This window comes from Lithobates pipiens, unplaced genomic scaffold (genome assembly GCF_037356315.1).
Source record: "Lithobates pipiens isolate NorthernLeopardFrog02 unplaced genomic scaffold, aLitPip1_a1.2 Scaffold_13, whole genome shotgun sequence".
Classification (NCBI taxonomy): domain Eukaryota; kingdom Metazoa; phylum Chordata; class Amphibia; order Anura; family Ranidae; genus Lithobates; species Lithobates pipiens.
The window spans coordinates 71,701,212-71,717,940 of NW_027507718.1; positions in this window are offsets into that span (position 1 = coordinate 71,701,212).

The following is a 16,729-nucleotide window of genomic DNA, read 5'->3' on the forward strand; positions in this document are numbered from 1 at the left end:
TCTTGACGATATCTTGATCTTCTCCAGGTCCCTGGAACAGCACCGGAGGCACGTCAGCAGAGTTTTACTTCGGCTCAGGCAACATGGACTATACGCCAAAGCCGAGAAATGTAAGTTTGAGCAACAAGAGATCCAATTCCTTGGCCTTGAAATCTCCCCAGCAGGTGTCAGGATGGATCCGCAAAAGGTCGCTGCTGTTCTCGAGTGGCCAGCCCCCACCGACAAGAAAGGCGTCCAGCGCTTTGTGGGCTTCGCCAATTTCTATAGAAAGTTTATTAAAGGGTTCTCGGCCATTATCTCCCCCATCACCCAGCTTACTAAGCAGAATATGCGCTTTCTTTGGAGTCCTGAAGCCCAGGTCGCCTTCGAAAAACTCAAGGACTTGTTCACCTCTGCCCCCATCCTCAGTCATCCGGATCCATCTAGACCCTATATTCTGGAAGTAGACGCCTCTGAGATAGCAGTAGGGGCGGTGGTCTCCCAACGTTTTGGTAAAGACGACCTGATGCACCCCGTAGGGTTCTTCTCCCGAAAACTCTCTCCAGCGGAGAAGAATTATGATGTAGGAGATCGGGAACTACTTGCCATTAAATCGGCCTTGGAGGAGTGGAGATACTTACTGGAGGGGGCGGTACACCCCGTGCTCATCTACACGGATCACAAAAATCTCGAATACCTCCGCACCGCTAAACGACTGAAACCTCGGCAGGCCCGCTGGGCCCTCTTTTTCTCCCGATTCAGTTTCCACATCACCTATCGCCCTGGATCAAGAAACACCAAGCCGGATGCACTCTCTCGCATGTTTGACAATCCTAAGGACTCTGCACCTCCGGACACTATCCTCCCTGCTAACTCCTTTCTTCTCATCCAACCGGGCCTAGTTTCTCTGCTCAAGAGTGCCTCTTCCACATCTTCCTGTCCCCCAGGAATCTCATTAACATCCAGAGAGGGCCTGCTCTGGAAAGACAACCTAATCTTCGTTCCTGAGGAGGTGAGAGTTAAGGTTTTGGGGCTCCTCCATGACCATCCACTCGCGGGACACTTTGGTGTCCGCAAGACCTTAGAGCTGATACAACGTTCCTTCTGGTGGCCAGGCATGAGGGAGTTCTGCAAGCAGTACGTGAACTCTTGTCCAGTATGTTGCCGGAATAAGATTCCCAGGAATCGGGCCTGGGGCCTGCTTAAGCCTCTCCCTGCACCCGACCGCCCCTGGCAGATGATTACTATGGATTTCATCGTAGAACTCCCCCCCTCTGAGAACTGTACCGCCATCTTTGTTGTGTGTGACCGTCTAAGATGGCCCACTTTCTTCCCTTGAAGGGGACTCCTTCTGCTACCGAAACGGCTCACGTTTTTATTAAGGAAATAATCAGGCTTCACGGGGTACCCACCAACATTGTATCTGACAGAGGAGTGCAGTTCACCTCCCGTTTCTGGAGAGCCTTATGCGGAGCCCTGAAAATTGAATTGGCCTTGTCCTCCGCCTACCACCCACAGACTAACGGGCAAACAGAACGCACCAACCAAACCCTCGAGCAGTATATCAGATGTTTCTCTTCCTTTGTCCAGGACGATTGGGTTTCCCTGTTACCTTTGGCGGAATTCGCCTACAACAATGCCAGCCATGCTACCACCGGGCAGTCCCCGTTCTTTTCCAATTATGGTTTTAACCTGTCTTTTCTTCCCGATATCCCTACAGAATCGCATGTACCAGCAGTTCAGGACACAGTATCCTTTCTTCAGCAGAACAACCGGATCCTGCAGGAGGCTATAACCAAGGCTCAGGCTGACAGCAAGAAGAGTTTCGATCAAGGAAGAAGGGGAGAGTTGATCCTTCAAGTCGGGGACCAGGTATGGCTGTCTTCCTCTAATTTAAAATTAGCATGTCCCTCCAGGAAGTTGGCACCAAAGTTTCTGGGTCCATTTCCTGTTAAAAGGAGGATTAACGAGGTATCTTATGAGTTGTCTTTACCCGATTCCATGAGAATACACCCAGTCTTCCATGTAGCTCTACTTAAGCCTGTCATACCTGACCCCTTCCCTGGTAGAGGAACAAGACCACCCGATCCTGTGCTGATTGATGGCAGTGAGGAGTTCGAAGTGGAGGCCATCTTGGATTTCAGAAGACGACGGGGACAAGGTCAGTTTCTGATTAAATGGAAGGGCTATGGCCCAGAGAGTAATTCATGGGAACCTGCTACTAACATACATGCCAATAGACTAATACAGGCCTTCTTTGCTGCACACCCAGAGAAAAGAGCTACTAGGGGCACCCGGAGGTTGCCCCTTGTGGGGGGGCAATGTCAGGGATCCGCTCGTCCTGCGCGATCGGCTCTCCGTGCGCGCGTGCACGTTCGTGCAGCGGGTCGTCGTAGGTACGAGCGTCTTCCAACGCGCGCGGGTGCACGCCGTTCGTGTGTGCGCGCGGTACACGCACGCACGGGCGAGCGTTAGCACGATTGGCGCCAGTAGCCCTTTTTAAAGGCACAGTTGCAGCAGCTCTGTGCTGTCTCGTCTGCAGCTTGTGCCTGTGTATACCTGCTTGTCTACCTGATACCTACCTGATATCCGACCCGGCTCCGTCTGACCTTGTTGACCTCTCCTGCTCCGACCCCGGCTTGTTTGACCCTTCTTGAACTGATCTCCTGTTGCCGAACTCTGCTTGTACCTGACACCTCTGCTTGTTCCTGCATCGCTACCCTGTATCCTGAGGACCCATCCAACCTGATCCAGTGGCCTGCAGTCCTCAGCCTTCCTACTACAGAGAGTCCCTGCTTCTGAGAACCCTCATCTCCGGATACCTGCTACTGCTCCTGGCTGGACTCTCCTACCCCACTGCGCTCCGGTCTCCCTGTTCCCATTCCAGTGAGACCAGAACCAGAGCCGTAAGAGAGGTCCCCTTCTACTAAGACAGACTCAATACCTGAAGTTCCTAACAGGAATAGTGTACCACAACTCCAGTGTCTGCCAGATCTTTCTGGAGGGATCGTGCCGTCAAACGTGGGTTTTGAATTTCTTTTCTCACAATCCTGCGAGCTGTTCTGTCTGATATTTTTCTTGGTCTTCCAGATCTTGCTTTAACTTCCACTATTCCTGATGACTGCCATTTCTTAATTACATTCCAAACAGAGGATATTGACATCTGAAAACGCTTTTCTATCTTCTTATAGCCTTCTCCAGCTTTGTGAGCGTCAACTATTTTCAGTTTCAGTTTTCTAGACAACTGCTTAGAAGAACCCATGGTGCTGATTGTTGGGGCAAGGTCAGATGAGTCTGGCAATTTAAAACCTTTGAGATTGACATCACCTGGTCTTCCCAGACGATGATTGCGCACAATCCATGACACTGGCAGGTCTCAGCTTTGCAAGGGGGCAGTGCATGCTATGAATTCTGCAGGGTGCCCAAACTTTTGCAGATGCCATTTTTTTGTTTTTCATAATTTTGAAAGTGTAAATGATGGAAATAAAATCTAACTTTTTTTGACATATTATAAGAATGCCTAATCTGTAATTTGATGCCATTTGGAGATTTTTCCATCTTTCCTTGGCTTCGTTATGCACATGAATACACATTTTTACCTGGGGTGCCCAAACTTTCAATCCCCACTGTAAGAATAGCAAACGAGAACCCCCTTTTGCGGGACTTTAAAGAGGAAGTAAACCCTGATGGGTTTTACTTCCTCTTTGTTTCCCTGCAAAGGTAAAGCATAATGGGCTACTATGCATCGCAAGCGAGAAATATGTAAAATTCATAAGTTTAATGGTACAAAAAGAATCAATACATTATTGAGAGAGTTTGTATTTCAAGTTTACAAGTATAATATAATATAACCATATGAAATCATAAAAAAACACTTAGTTTACATCACTCTTGTGCAAGTGTACAGAGTGAAATTCTACGTGTTTCGAGATTATGCATCATTCCTCTTCATCAGGAGAAAGTGATAAGGAGATTTATGATATCTACAATTCAAAAAATACCAATAAGTACAGAATATATGCATACAACTATTTGAAAAACAGAAAATTCCTTTATCTACAGGCAGGCACTTGATTTTATAGATTTAAGGTTAAAGATTAAAAACCATATCTACTGACCAGTTATGTGGAAACAGATATCTTGAGTACAGAGTAAAGGATAAAAGACAAAACACAAGAGAAAGCTGTGCTGAGCTCCACAGTGTCCCAAAAGACAGGAGCATGACCAGCACGGATAGCAATGAACATCAAAAAGGGGGAACAATAGTGAGGGGAACAGGCCCGACCTAAAGCAAAAACATCCGTGGCTAGGATGTAGATAGTTAATATCTATTAGTCATATAGAAGACATAGGGTAAAAGAGTAAAGCTCAATATTTAGGGAAAAGGCAGATGTCAAAAGGAACATAATATATTCAGAAAAATTGGATTGATTAATAATATCCAAACCTACCTCACTTTCAAATAAATGGTGTGCTGAACCAGCGTCCTCTTGCGCTGGTGGGCGGATGACGTAAGCCTCCATTGCCCTGTTCATTGTACGACATCCACACCCCCTTCGGATGTGGATTCATCATCACATGGTCGTCACATGGTCGTCACATGGTCTCGGGGTCACACGCCAGGTCCAATGTACACAGACGTCCATCCTTGTGCAGTGGTTTTGCGAGCCAGTGGGGGGGGGGGGGGTATGAGCCACCGAGGATGCCAAGGACCCCTCCTTCGATCCGTTCTGACAATATGGATTGTGATATCTTCCTCCACCTGGCTCAATGATGTGGGCGGTTTTTGTCCCCCACTTACACCCACCTCCTCCCACTTTTCTTACTCATACCTCCCCATGGTGGGTACATAAAACCCCCATTAGACTTACCAGTAATGGTATTTCCAGGAACCTTCCAGGACAGCTACTTGAAAGATGATTGGCTCTGCCCTCTACAGGAAACACAAATCAGATACAATTTAAAAGGCCCCTCCCTTTCCTCTGACCCTCAGTTGTTTAGAAGATCAAGTAAACCTCCAACAAAAGTGCACTCAGCAGAAAAAAAAAAAACTGAAACTCATAAAAAACACCCCCGCCAGGTAAACAAGGTCAACCAGTATAATAAACAGAGTAGGGTGGGAATATAGATGCTGTCCTGGAAGGTTCCTGGAAATACCATTACTGGTAAGTCTAAAGGGGTTTTTTCCCCCTCACCTTCCAGGACAGCAACTTAAGAGGATAAGCAAGATTCTATACCTTAAAGAGGGACGACAGCCTGAAGCACTTTCCTACTAAAGGAGAGGTCCTGGCTGGAAAGCATCTGTACTCTAATGTTTGAAAAATGCATGAGAGGAGGACCAGATGGGAGCTTTAGAAATTTCTTCCCATGAAACTCCTGCTCTTTCTGCCCATGATGTGGCCATGCATCGCGTTGAATGGGCCCTAATTCTAGAAGGAATGGTGTGACCTGACGCATTGTATGCCTCACAAATAGCTCCCCTAATCCACCAAGCAATAGAACTTTTCGATGCTTTGGAACCTTTCTTGGGGCCACTGAATAATACCAACAGTTGGGATGAACTCCTAAAACTACTGGACTTTTCTAGATAAAGTAGAAGACATCTCTTTACGTCTAAAAGACTAAATCTTTCCTCCTCTGCATTCTTGGGAGAGGTGCAGAAACTAGGAAGGACTACCTCCTGGGACCTATGAAAGTTGGAAGAGACTTTGGGTAAATAGAAAGGATCAGGCTTAATCACTGCCCTGTGCTATAGAATCCTCAGGAAGGGATCTTTACATGAAAGAGACTCTAGATCAGAAATCCTTCTTTCTGATGTAATAGCTAAAAGGAAGGAAATATTTAAAGAAATACATTTCAGGGAAGCCTCATACAAAGGCTCAAAAGGAGCCCTTGTTAACGAATTTAACACTAACTACAGATCCCAGGGAGGATCCTCCGCTAGTTTTCTCTCTGAAAACAAAGATAGGGCAGCAATCTGAACCCTAAGGGTGCTGACAGAGTCCCTTTTCCACTCCTGCCTGCAAAAAATACAGGGAGTGGAAAAAGAATCTAAACCAGTTTTCCTTAGCCAGAAAATAAAAGTTTTCTGAACTTTCCCATAGATTCTTCTTGTGACTAACTTACGGCTGTCCAAGATAGTTTGAATAAAGCTCTCTGAACATCCCCTTAACTGTAGGATGCTCTGCTCAGCCTCCAGGCTGTCAAATGGAAGGTCTGAGGGTTTGGATGCAACACTGGTCCCTGATGGAGCAGATCCTTCTGAACTGGTAGAGGCTAGGGAGGATTCACAGAGAGGGCCTTCAGAGAGGAAAACCAACTCCTCCTGGGCTACCAAAGGGCAATCAGAACAACTTTAGTCCTGAATAATTTTCCGAACTACTATAGGTAGGGGGGGAAATGGAGAGAAGGCGTAAGGCAGAGTGAAATCCCACGGGAAGGAGAGAGCATCCGTCCCCAAGGACTCTGTCTCTCCCTCCAGAGAGAACAATTCCGGCAGTTTTCTGTTGAGACTGGAGGCAAAAAGATCCACTGTGGGAAGACCCTCTCTTAGCACCACCTCCCGGAACGTGCCTTGATGTAGTTCCCAATCACTGAAACTGACGTTCACCCTCAAATAGTCCGCCAGCACATTTTCTAACCCCCTGATGTGGACTGCCCTGACTGAAGTGACATTGATCTCCGCCCAGGACAAAATCTGCTGTGTTAATGACAGAAGTGACTTTGAGCAAGTGCCCCCTTGCTTGTTTAGATACGCCACAGTTGTGGCATTGTCTGAAAAAATTAATAGGTCTTTTGAATAGACCCTCTCTTCCAGAGACACAAGGGCTCTCCCCACGGCTAGAAGTTCTCTAAAATTCAAGGAGGCCTCATTTGGCAACCAGGCTCCTTGGGCCTGCCAGTCCTGTGAGTGAGCACCCCAACCCCACAGACTGGCATCCGTGGTAATTTTAACAGTGGAATGTTGTGCCCAAGCCTTCCCTCTCTGCAGATGTTCTTGTTGCTCCCACCAGGAGAGATCAAAAAAATCTTCTTCTGGCAGCTGCACCAGTTGATCTAGAGAACTCTTGGAGCAAGAGAAATGCCTGAAGGGGTCTGGAGTGTAATTGGGCCCAAGGCACCCCTGGAATGGCTGCAGTCATCAACCCCAGCAACTGCATGATCCGCCGAAGGGGGGATTGAGGGAGAAACTTGAAGGCCTGCACGGAACAAAGAATTTTCAAAATCTTCTCTTCGGGAAGAAAAATATTTTAGACAACAGAGCCTACTAGATAACCCAGGAAAAGTATGCTCTGGGAGGGCAGCAAGCAAGACTTCTGTTGGCTGACTTTCCACCCCAATTTCTGAAAGGTCCATAAAACCAACTGCAAATCCTGAACAAGGGAATTCTTGTCTCGAGCAAAGATCAAAAAACCATCTAGATATGGGACGATTGATATAATTTGAATCCAAAATAAGGCCATGACTTTGGCCATGATTTTCGTAAAAATTCTGGATGCTGCAGAGAGTCCAAAGGGAAGGGCATTGAACTACCAGTGACTTGGCTCATTCCCCATGAGAAACGCAAACCTGAGAAACCTTTGGTGACTCTGGCAGATTGGTACATGAAGATAAGCGCCCTGAAGATCCAGGGTAACCATAAAGACCCCTGGCAACAACAGATTCCTTACAGAATAAATGTTCTCCATCCAGAAACATCTGTAGACTATGTATTTGTTCAGGACACTTAAATTAATGACCACACGAAAGCCGCCAGAAGCTTTCCTGACTAAAAAGATGTGAGAATAAAACCCCCGGAAAATTTTGAGTTTCCTGAACAGGAGAAATAACTCCCTGTTTCCCACACAGAAATCAGATTTGACATGGCTTGCTGTCTCTCTTGGTCTCTCGGCAGATGGGTAAGAAAAAACATCTGGGGGGTGGGGGAAGAGATTTTTGAATTCCAACCTGTAACTTCCCCCTACCCTTATACTGGCATCACTAGGGATTTTTGGAAGGGGCTGAAGGAGCAAAGAGAGACCCTGATTTTTGCTTGTCTTTGTTAAAAGACCACTTCTTCTTTGCCTGTTGGCTTTAAAATTAGCCTTGTTTTGGAAGCCACGAAAAGGCCTCTTATTCTGGGTTTTAACGCTTTGGGAAGAAGGGAACCGTTTACTCTTCTCAGAGGAATAGGCTAGGACCTCCTCTAAGGAGTAACTGAATGAGAGCTTGTCTTCAAAGGGGGTGCCGCAGAGTTTATTCTTGGAGGTAAGATTTAAGCCAGATAGCTCGCCTAGCTGAATTAATGAGAGCAGAAGCCCTGGCTGACGATTTCATTGAATCTGCTGCTGCATCAGTCAAAAGGGCAACTGATTTGGCAATGAGTGGGAGGGACTCCCTAATCTCTTCTTTGGGGATGTCGGATGACAGAATCCATGCGTCTAAATTCCTAGCCACACAGGTGGATGCTACCGTTGGACCTAAAGCAAAAGCTGAAGCATCCCAGGCCTTACGTAGCAATGAGTCAGCCTTTCTATCCATTTGATCCTTAAGGATCCCAGAATCTTCAAAAGAAAGATCTGACCTTTTGGACACCTGTGACATAGGGGCATCTAATCTGGAACACTTGAAGAAAACCTCCTCGAACACAGACTGGAAAGGGAATCTTCTTTTGTGTCCTCTGGAGTGGAACAACCTCTTTTCAGGTTCTCTTCACTCAGAAAGAATCATGTCTCTAAGTGACTGGTGCACCGGAAAGGCTCTAGCCTTCCGCCCCTGTAGACCCCTATACATTTTATCCTGCACAGATTGGGCTTGCTGAGGCATTTCCATCTTCTCCGAGGTATATATTGACTTTAGTAGTTTGTCAATATCTTCAACTGGAAAAAGATATTTAGATGAGATACCTGTATCTTCCTCTGATGCAGATCCCCCATCAGATGAAGAAACTGGATTCTCACCTTCCTCTAGATCAGAAGTATTGCGTGAAGTAATGGTCTCAGAGACTAACAAAGGGAGGGATCTAGCAGAGGCTGAAAGGCTCTTGAGCTAAGGGTCTAGACGAGAAAGGCCCTAGACCAGATACCCTGTCATTAAGGGACGAAAGGAGTCCACAACCACCTTCATGGAAGACAATAACTCTTTAAAAGAGGAAGTCTCTGAACTAGCTTTGGCTGGAATACAATCCTCATAAAATAGTTTTCTATAACTTTTAGAAAGCCTGGCTCTACAGTTCCCACATTTCTTCTTCACCGGTTTGGCCTAGAAAAAAAAAGCAGAAACAAGAACCATAAATGAAAAGAGGTTCCATACAAAAGGAAGAAAGAGGAGAGCAGGCAGCCAGATCATAAGAGCGCTGAATAACATTGCTGTAACAGCTTTTATTAGAATTGCAGAGTGTCAGTGTTCCCTGCACTTGCTCTCACACACAGCCTTGTCTCCTTTGACGGTGAATGGCGGGAACACTTGCCAATTCTAATGAAAGATGTTACAGTGATGTTGCTTGGCGCTCTGATGATCCAGCCGGCAATCCTCTTCCTTTCCTCTCTTCCCCTGCACAGGAAGGCTGCATTGATGGGCACAGGAAGGCTGCATTGATGGGCCCAGGTAGGCTGCATTGCTGGGCACAGGTGAAGCAGCATTGATGGACACAGGTATAGGTTGCATTGTTGGGCACGGGTGAAGCGGCATTGATGGACACATGTAGGCTGTATTGTTGGACACAGGTGAGGCTGCACTGATGGGCACTGATAAAGAAGTTAATATTTATTTTTGTAACTTAATTCTACTTAAAACATTTAAGTGTCATTTCATGAGATAATTTATGAGGGTGTGTTTAGAGACGGGGCAAGGTAGGGGTTGGGTGGGGCAACTAGTGGTGAGTAACCCTTAAGGCCTGGCTAGTAGCTCAGGACTTGAAATGAGCCCTGCTGTAATATATATATATATATATATATATATATATATATATATATATATATATGTATGTAACTGTAATGGGGGATGTTAGCAACGGGTTTTTGAACAAGAGCCTCCCACGGGTCCTTACAAAGATTGATAAACAGAACTGAGTAGATCATGGTATAGAACAGGGATCTCCAAATTTGTTAAAAAAAAAAAAAAAAGGGGGGGGGGGTGCAGTTTACCGTTCTTTAAACTTTAGAGGGGCTGGACTGTGGCCATCAGAAGTACAAAATGTCCCAGCATCAGTGGCAGTAAACAATCCCCGATCATTGATGTCATTGGGAGCAATAGGGTCCCATCAACTGTGCCCTATTGCTGTGGTCATTGGTGGGAATTGTGCTCCATCAATGATGTCATTAGGAGGAATTGTGCCCTTCATTGGTGTCAGTGAATAAAATAGTGCCCCAAGGGCTGGATAAAAGCAAGCAATGGGCCGCAGTTTGGAGACCACAGGTATAGACCCTTATTCACAAGCAGCAACATCTAGGTCAGGTCCACCAAAAATGCATCATGTTTCCTGTATCTTGGCACCTTCTAAAGCAAGACATAACGTTATAGAAATGTCCTACTGCATGCGCTTTACAACAGCAGTTACATTGAGGAAATGTAATTTCACCCAAGTCCTCCAGAGAGAGGGTTTTCTTAAGCTCAGTTTCCTGTTAGAGGCAATAGGAGGGAAGCCTGGCATAAGGAATTGTTCAAAATATATTCTATCACAGATCTCATTCTTTTCATCATAGGGTTGGTTATAAAAAAAAAAAAAAAAAAAAAAAAAAAAAAGGATTACCTAGCGAAAGGTAAGACAAGATAAGGCTTGTGGGGTATTTAATTGAGTCCCTTATAGACAGGGTACTAGGTTAGGACAAGATCAAGGGGTTTGGGGCACAGGGTAGCAGGAATCCAGGTAAGGGAGACTGTGTGGAAATCCAGCACATCCAGAAAGGTGATTTTGACATGGAATGTAATTTAAGGTAAACTTTGCATTCCAAATATATCTTTATATTACAAAGCACAGTCCTTTTATACTTAGATTTATGAAGGGTGTTTCTTGAGTCTGGGCAAGTAGAACCCCAAATATTTGTGTTTGCAAGGATTGTAAAATATGAGAGGGGAGAGGGGGATAAAGAAGACTTGCAAGCGGTAGAGTAGCTTAGGTAAATATGACATTTAGATTATATGGATGCAAAGAAACAAGCAGATTTACTTGCAATCCCAAAATGACAATAATTGTTTCTATAAAAGATTGTAGGGAAAGCAAGGAACAAGTGACATTCAAGGCATTAGATTTGGAGTGATTAACATAAAAGCCTGCCAAGAAAGCAAATCTGGAGAGAAGTCTTAGCACATTGTAAAGATGAATGTGCAGGTGACTTATGTATATTAGGATGTCATCAGCAAACAGGGCAGTTTTGTGGTAGACCCTGCCAGTTTGAGGCCCCTGGCATGTATCCAATTGAATTTGAACAGGGATCAATTCAAAGGTATGATATTTAGACGCCTCTTATCAGATCTCATAAACTGGTCCCTGAAGCTCCATTGTCATAAAGCGATTTTTAAATGGTACTAGGATAGAGTGATTAAAGCTTATGCATATTCAGTGAAAGCAAAATGTTACTGGAATTGTTGACAAGAAAAATGTATGTGGACAATGATCCATCCGTCATTATCCTGACACCTGGATAAGCTAAAGGCTGATAGAGAGATGGCTAGGGGGTTAAAGTAAACCTGACCCAAAAAGAACCACGCTTTCCTAAAAATGTACCCTAGTGTCCCACCGGGAAACTATGGGTATAAACCAAACAGTGAATACAATGCAATGTCAAGATTTCAATCGTGAGTTGCATATATATATATATATATATATATATATATATAAGAGAACCTATAAGCAAAAATTGTGATGACACATATGCATAAACAAAAATTGTGCACTGCGGTATGCCTCACGGCTTGGAACATGAAGCAGAGGGTTAACCTTCTCAAACACTAGAATCAACACGTGGTGTTTTGCATTTTTTTACTTCATATATGGATTTATTCTGAGGACTATCACATAAGGATATATTTAAATTGAGGACGTATCTGATTGTTCATATATATGTTCTATCACAATTTTTGCTTATAGGTTCTCTTATATATATGCAACTCACGATTGAAATCTTTGTATTTTGGGATATTTTATGTCACATTTATCATATGACATTGCATTGTATTCACGGTTTGGTTTATACACATAGTTTCCCAGTGAGGATACTAATCTCATATGGGAGGTGTATACACCTGGGTACATTTTTAGGAAAGCGCGGTTCTTTTTGGGTCATGTTTACACGTATATAATTTTTGGTATATAACAGAACTGCAGCACTAACGGGATTTGTATTTTCGAATTTATTTTCTGTAGCGCGTTTTTTCTTTTCTTTTTTTGTTAAAGTAAACCTGACCGAAATAAAGAAGCATTCATTGCTGACCTCGTTGTAAAAATGCTAGTTTTCTGTCTACTATGTTGACATACTAGCGTTTCTACTGATACTATACCCACAAAAAAACAGCAGTGCGTGGAAAACCACCACAAAAAAACAGGGTATCCTCAACAGTAGTGATCACCCAAGGCCGCACCAAACTGCGGAAGTAATGCAACAGAGCGTTAACATAACAGTACTGCGTTTTTATTGAAAAAACAGGAAAAACATATATTGCATACTCAATTGCAACCACATGGCCGTCTGCAAAACTTTGTGGCCAAAACAGGCATCAGCCGATGCACTAACGTCTACCTTGTAGAACTTGGTAAACGTATGGACAGATGACCAGGTCACTGCCTTACACACCTGAGCGACTGACGCTTGGTGTCAGAAGGCCCAAGACATTCCAATTGCCCTTGTGGAGTGGGCAACGAGACCGCCATACCTTTCTTTGGACCAGCCACCGAAACAAAACAGTGAGTCTGACTTCTGAAAGGGAGCCGTGACAGACAAAAACACCTTCAGAACTCTAACCATGTAAAGGGCATGAAGGGCCACCTCCTTAGGGTGCTTCGGCTTAGGACACAGAGATGGTAATACAATGTCCTGATTGATATGAAAAGCCGTGACCACCTTTGGCAGAAAAGATGGTTGCGGACACGCCACCTTATCCTTGTGGATAACCAGATAGGGTGACTTGCAGGACAAGGCCGCCAGTTCCGAAACCCTCCTGGCTGATGTGATGGCCACTAGAAAGACCACTTTCTGGGAAAGAGGCAACAGGGGAATTTCCCTGATATTTTCAAATGGCGGTTTTTGAAGCGCCGACAACACCAGGTTCAAATCCCATGAGGGTAACAGTGGACGCACCGGAGGGACTACATGTTGTACCCCCTGAACGAAGGTACTCACTAAGGAGTTTGACGCCAGGGGTCGTTGAAAAAAAGACAGCTAAAGCTGAAATTTGCCCACTGATGGTGCTTAATGCCAATCTCTGGTCAACTCCTTGCTGGAGAAACAGCAGGATCCTGGATATGGAAAAGGAGCACGGATGCCATCCTTTCTCCTCACACATGGAGATGTAGGCCTTCCAGGTACGATGGTATATCTTCCGAGAAGAACATTTCCGTGCTCTCAACATAGTTGGAATCACGAGTCCAACAGACCCCGGTTCCTCAACATCTGGCTCTCAATAGCCATGCTGTTAAAGCCAGCGATGGTAAAGCAGGATGGAGAATCGGACCTCGAGACAAAAGGTCCTCTCGCAAAGGCAGTCGCCACCAGATGCACCCGGCCTGCCTACTAAGGACTCTGAGGCCAATCTGGGGCAACCATTACTACTGGGATCCCTTCGGCTTGCACTCTGCGAAGCAGATGTGGTAACAGTTTCGGGCGAGGAAAGGCTTACTGAAGCTGGTACTGATCCCATGGAGACACCAGCACATCTGACGTGTTGGCCCACAGATCTCTTGTCCTGGACTCGAATCTTGGCACCTTCTGATTGATACGGGAGGCCAGAAGATCCACGTCTGGAGTGCCCCACCTCAGGCACAGTAACCTGAATGTCTCCGGATGCAATGCCCATTCTCCTGGGTCCAGCATCTGTCGACTCAAATAGTCCGCCTGGCAGTTCTCCACTCCATGTAAACGGCTGCCAGGGCCGGTACGTGTCGCTCTGCCCACCGAAGTATGTGAGCGACCTCCCGCGCAGTGGCTGAGCTTCTTGTTCCCCCTTGGTGATTGACATATGCCACGGCCGTGGCGTCGTCTGACTGGATCCTGATCGGACGCCCTTGCAGCCTCATCGACCATGTGGAGAGGCATAGCCTGATCGCTCTCAAATGGAGCAGATTGATCGGCAACTTGGATTCTTCCGTCAACCAGAGGCCCTGGGCTGACTGAACCCCCATCACTCCACCCCAGCCGGATAGACTGGCATCCATTGTGATCACCGTCCATTTCAGAGGAAGGAACGATTTTCTGGACTGAATCACCGGGGACCTCAACCACCAGATCAGAGAGTCTCTGACTGACTGGCTCACCTGGATCCGTCGATCCAGGGACAACTGGGATTTGTCGCATTTTGTCAAAATCTCCTGCTGCAGGACTCTGGTGTGGAACTGGACATAAGGTACTGCCTCGAAAGGAGGCTACCATGAGTCCCAGTACTCGCATGCAATAGCGGAGCGACGACCACTTGTGGTTCACCAGCAGTTTTACCGTGGATCTCAGAGTCTGCAGCTTGTCTGAAGGGAGAAACAATCTCGCTTCCCTGGAGTCAAGCAAGAAGCCTAGGTACTCCAGACGCTGGGTCGGTACAATCACCGACTTTTTTAGGTTCAACAGCCACCCAAATTCTTGCAGGGTCTGCCTGGTGATCGCCACATCCCAATTCTGAGGGAAAAGGCGCCCTCAGGAGGAGATCGTCTAGGTATCCCACGATCGCGATCCCACATTGCCATAGCAACACCAAAACTGGAGCCAATACCTTGGTAAAGACTCGGGTGGCTGAAGCCAGACCAAAAGGAAGAGCCACAAACTGGTAGTGGGCTTCCCCGACTGCAAACCGCAGGAACTTTTGATGCCGGAAGCATATGGGTATGTGCAGGTACGCATCCTGGATGTCTAAGGACGTCAGGGAGTCCCCTTGATGGAGTGCAGTGACTACTGAGCGAACTGATTCCATCCTAAACCTCTGTACTTTTACAAAGTGATTGAGGGCTTTTAGGTCAAAGATTGGACGTACTCCTTCCTTCTTGGGAACCACAAACAGATTTGAGTAGAATCCCTGGAAGCGTTCCAATTCCAGAACCGGTACAATCACCCCGCGATTCAGCAAATCTCTTACCGCTCCCAAAAGGGCCTCCCGGCGAACCGGAGATACAGGTATGCTGGAGGGGAAGAATCTGTTTTGTGGCCAAGAGAGAAACTATCTTGTAGCCTGTGGAAATCAGATCGCAGACCCATTGGTCGGATAACCGGGTGGACCACGAGACATGGGTGGGGGCAAACCTTCATGCAGTAGCACTTTTATTCGCAGGCTTGCGGTTCCAGGGACGTTTTTGACCATCCGTGGGCATCCTGTCGGGCTGGGGAGGTTTTTTGAAGCTCCGGGTGGACGGAAAAGCAGTTTGGGAGCGGAAAAAGAGGGCCTTGCCTACGGCGTGGCTCCTTAGCCTTCCTGAACTGTGGGAGGAAGGTACTCTTACCACCGGTGTAATTTTTAATAATGTCATCTAATGAGGCTCCAAAGAGCCGGTTGCCAAGGAAGGGAAGATCCGTCAGGGCTTTTTTGGATGCCTGGTCAACAGTCCAGCATTTTAGCCAAATTAGGCGCCTTAGCACCACAGTGGACACTGAAGCCCTGGATAGCAGAGGGAGAGTATACAGGGCCGCGTCACAGATGTACTTAAGGCCTTGCACTAGTTGGTCTGCTAGTTCCACGCAGACAGGGGAAGCCTGTTGCTCCCCCAATTTGTGGTGCAAAAGTTTTGCCCATTCAGTCAGTGTCTGCGACACAAGAGCGGATGCCAGTACAGGTCGCACGGCTGACCCCACAACCGTAAACAAGGAACGAGCCACTGCCTCAGCCTTCCTGTCTGTAGGATCCTTGAATGCAGGAATCCCCTTAACTGGGATCGTGGCTACTTTATTTAGCCTGGATACTGGGGGTTCCACGACCGGAGGAGCCGACCATTTTTTGAGAAGGCTTTCCTCAAACGGGTAACGCACCGCCATGTATTTGGGGACGGAAAATGCGGGCGACCCCATGCCTTGTAAATGAACGTGCTGGCTTGCGGGACCCAAAAGGCACTGGTACATCAGCAGAGGGATCCGCTGGCTCCTGAATCTTCAGGGTATCACGCACAGCTGTGATAAGTGCTCCAACAAGCGGGAACTCATCCTCACTGTCCGAACGGTCCTGGTCAGCGCCATCTGACAAGACAGAGCAGGGGTCAGCAGCCTCAGCAGGACCCAAGTCTGCGTCAGAGCTCTCCCCAGAGGACAGGGGGGCAGGGGCCGCTTTTTAGCACCTTTCTTCCCACGCACCGCCTCCATCTTGGCAACTAATGAATTGAGGACCTCCATCAGGGTGTGCATGGGTACTGCGCAGTCCGCAGGTGACACGGTTGCAATTGCCTGGATTTCGGGGGAAGAAACACATGTTTCTGAAGCCCTGCTGACCCTACCCTGTCTGCCACCCAAAGGGGACTTAGGACAGTGACAGTCCCACCCTCCGTGCCGCCGCTGACTGAGGGGCTCTAACCCGCCGGACTCACTACCCTGAGGAGTTCTGCGCTGTTCACAAGTAGTGCCTGTAGACCCCAAGTGCTCCCCGGTGCAGA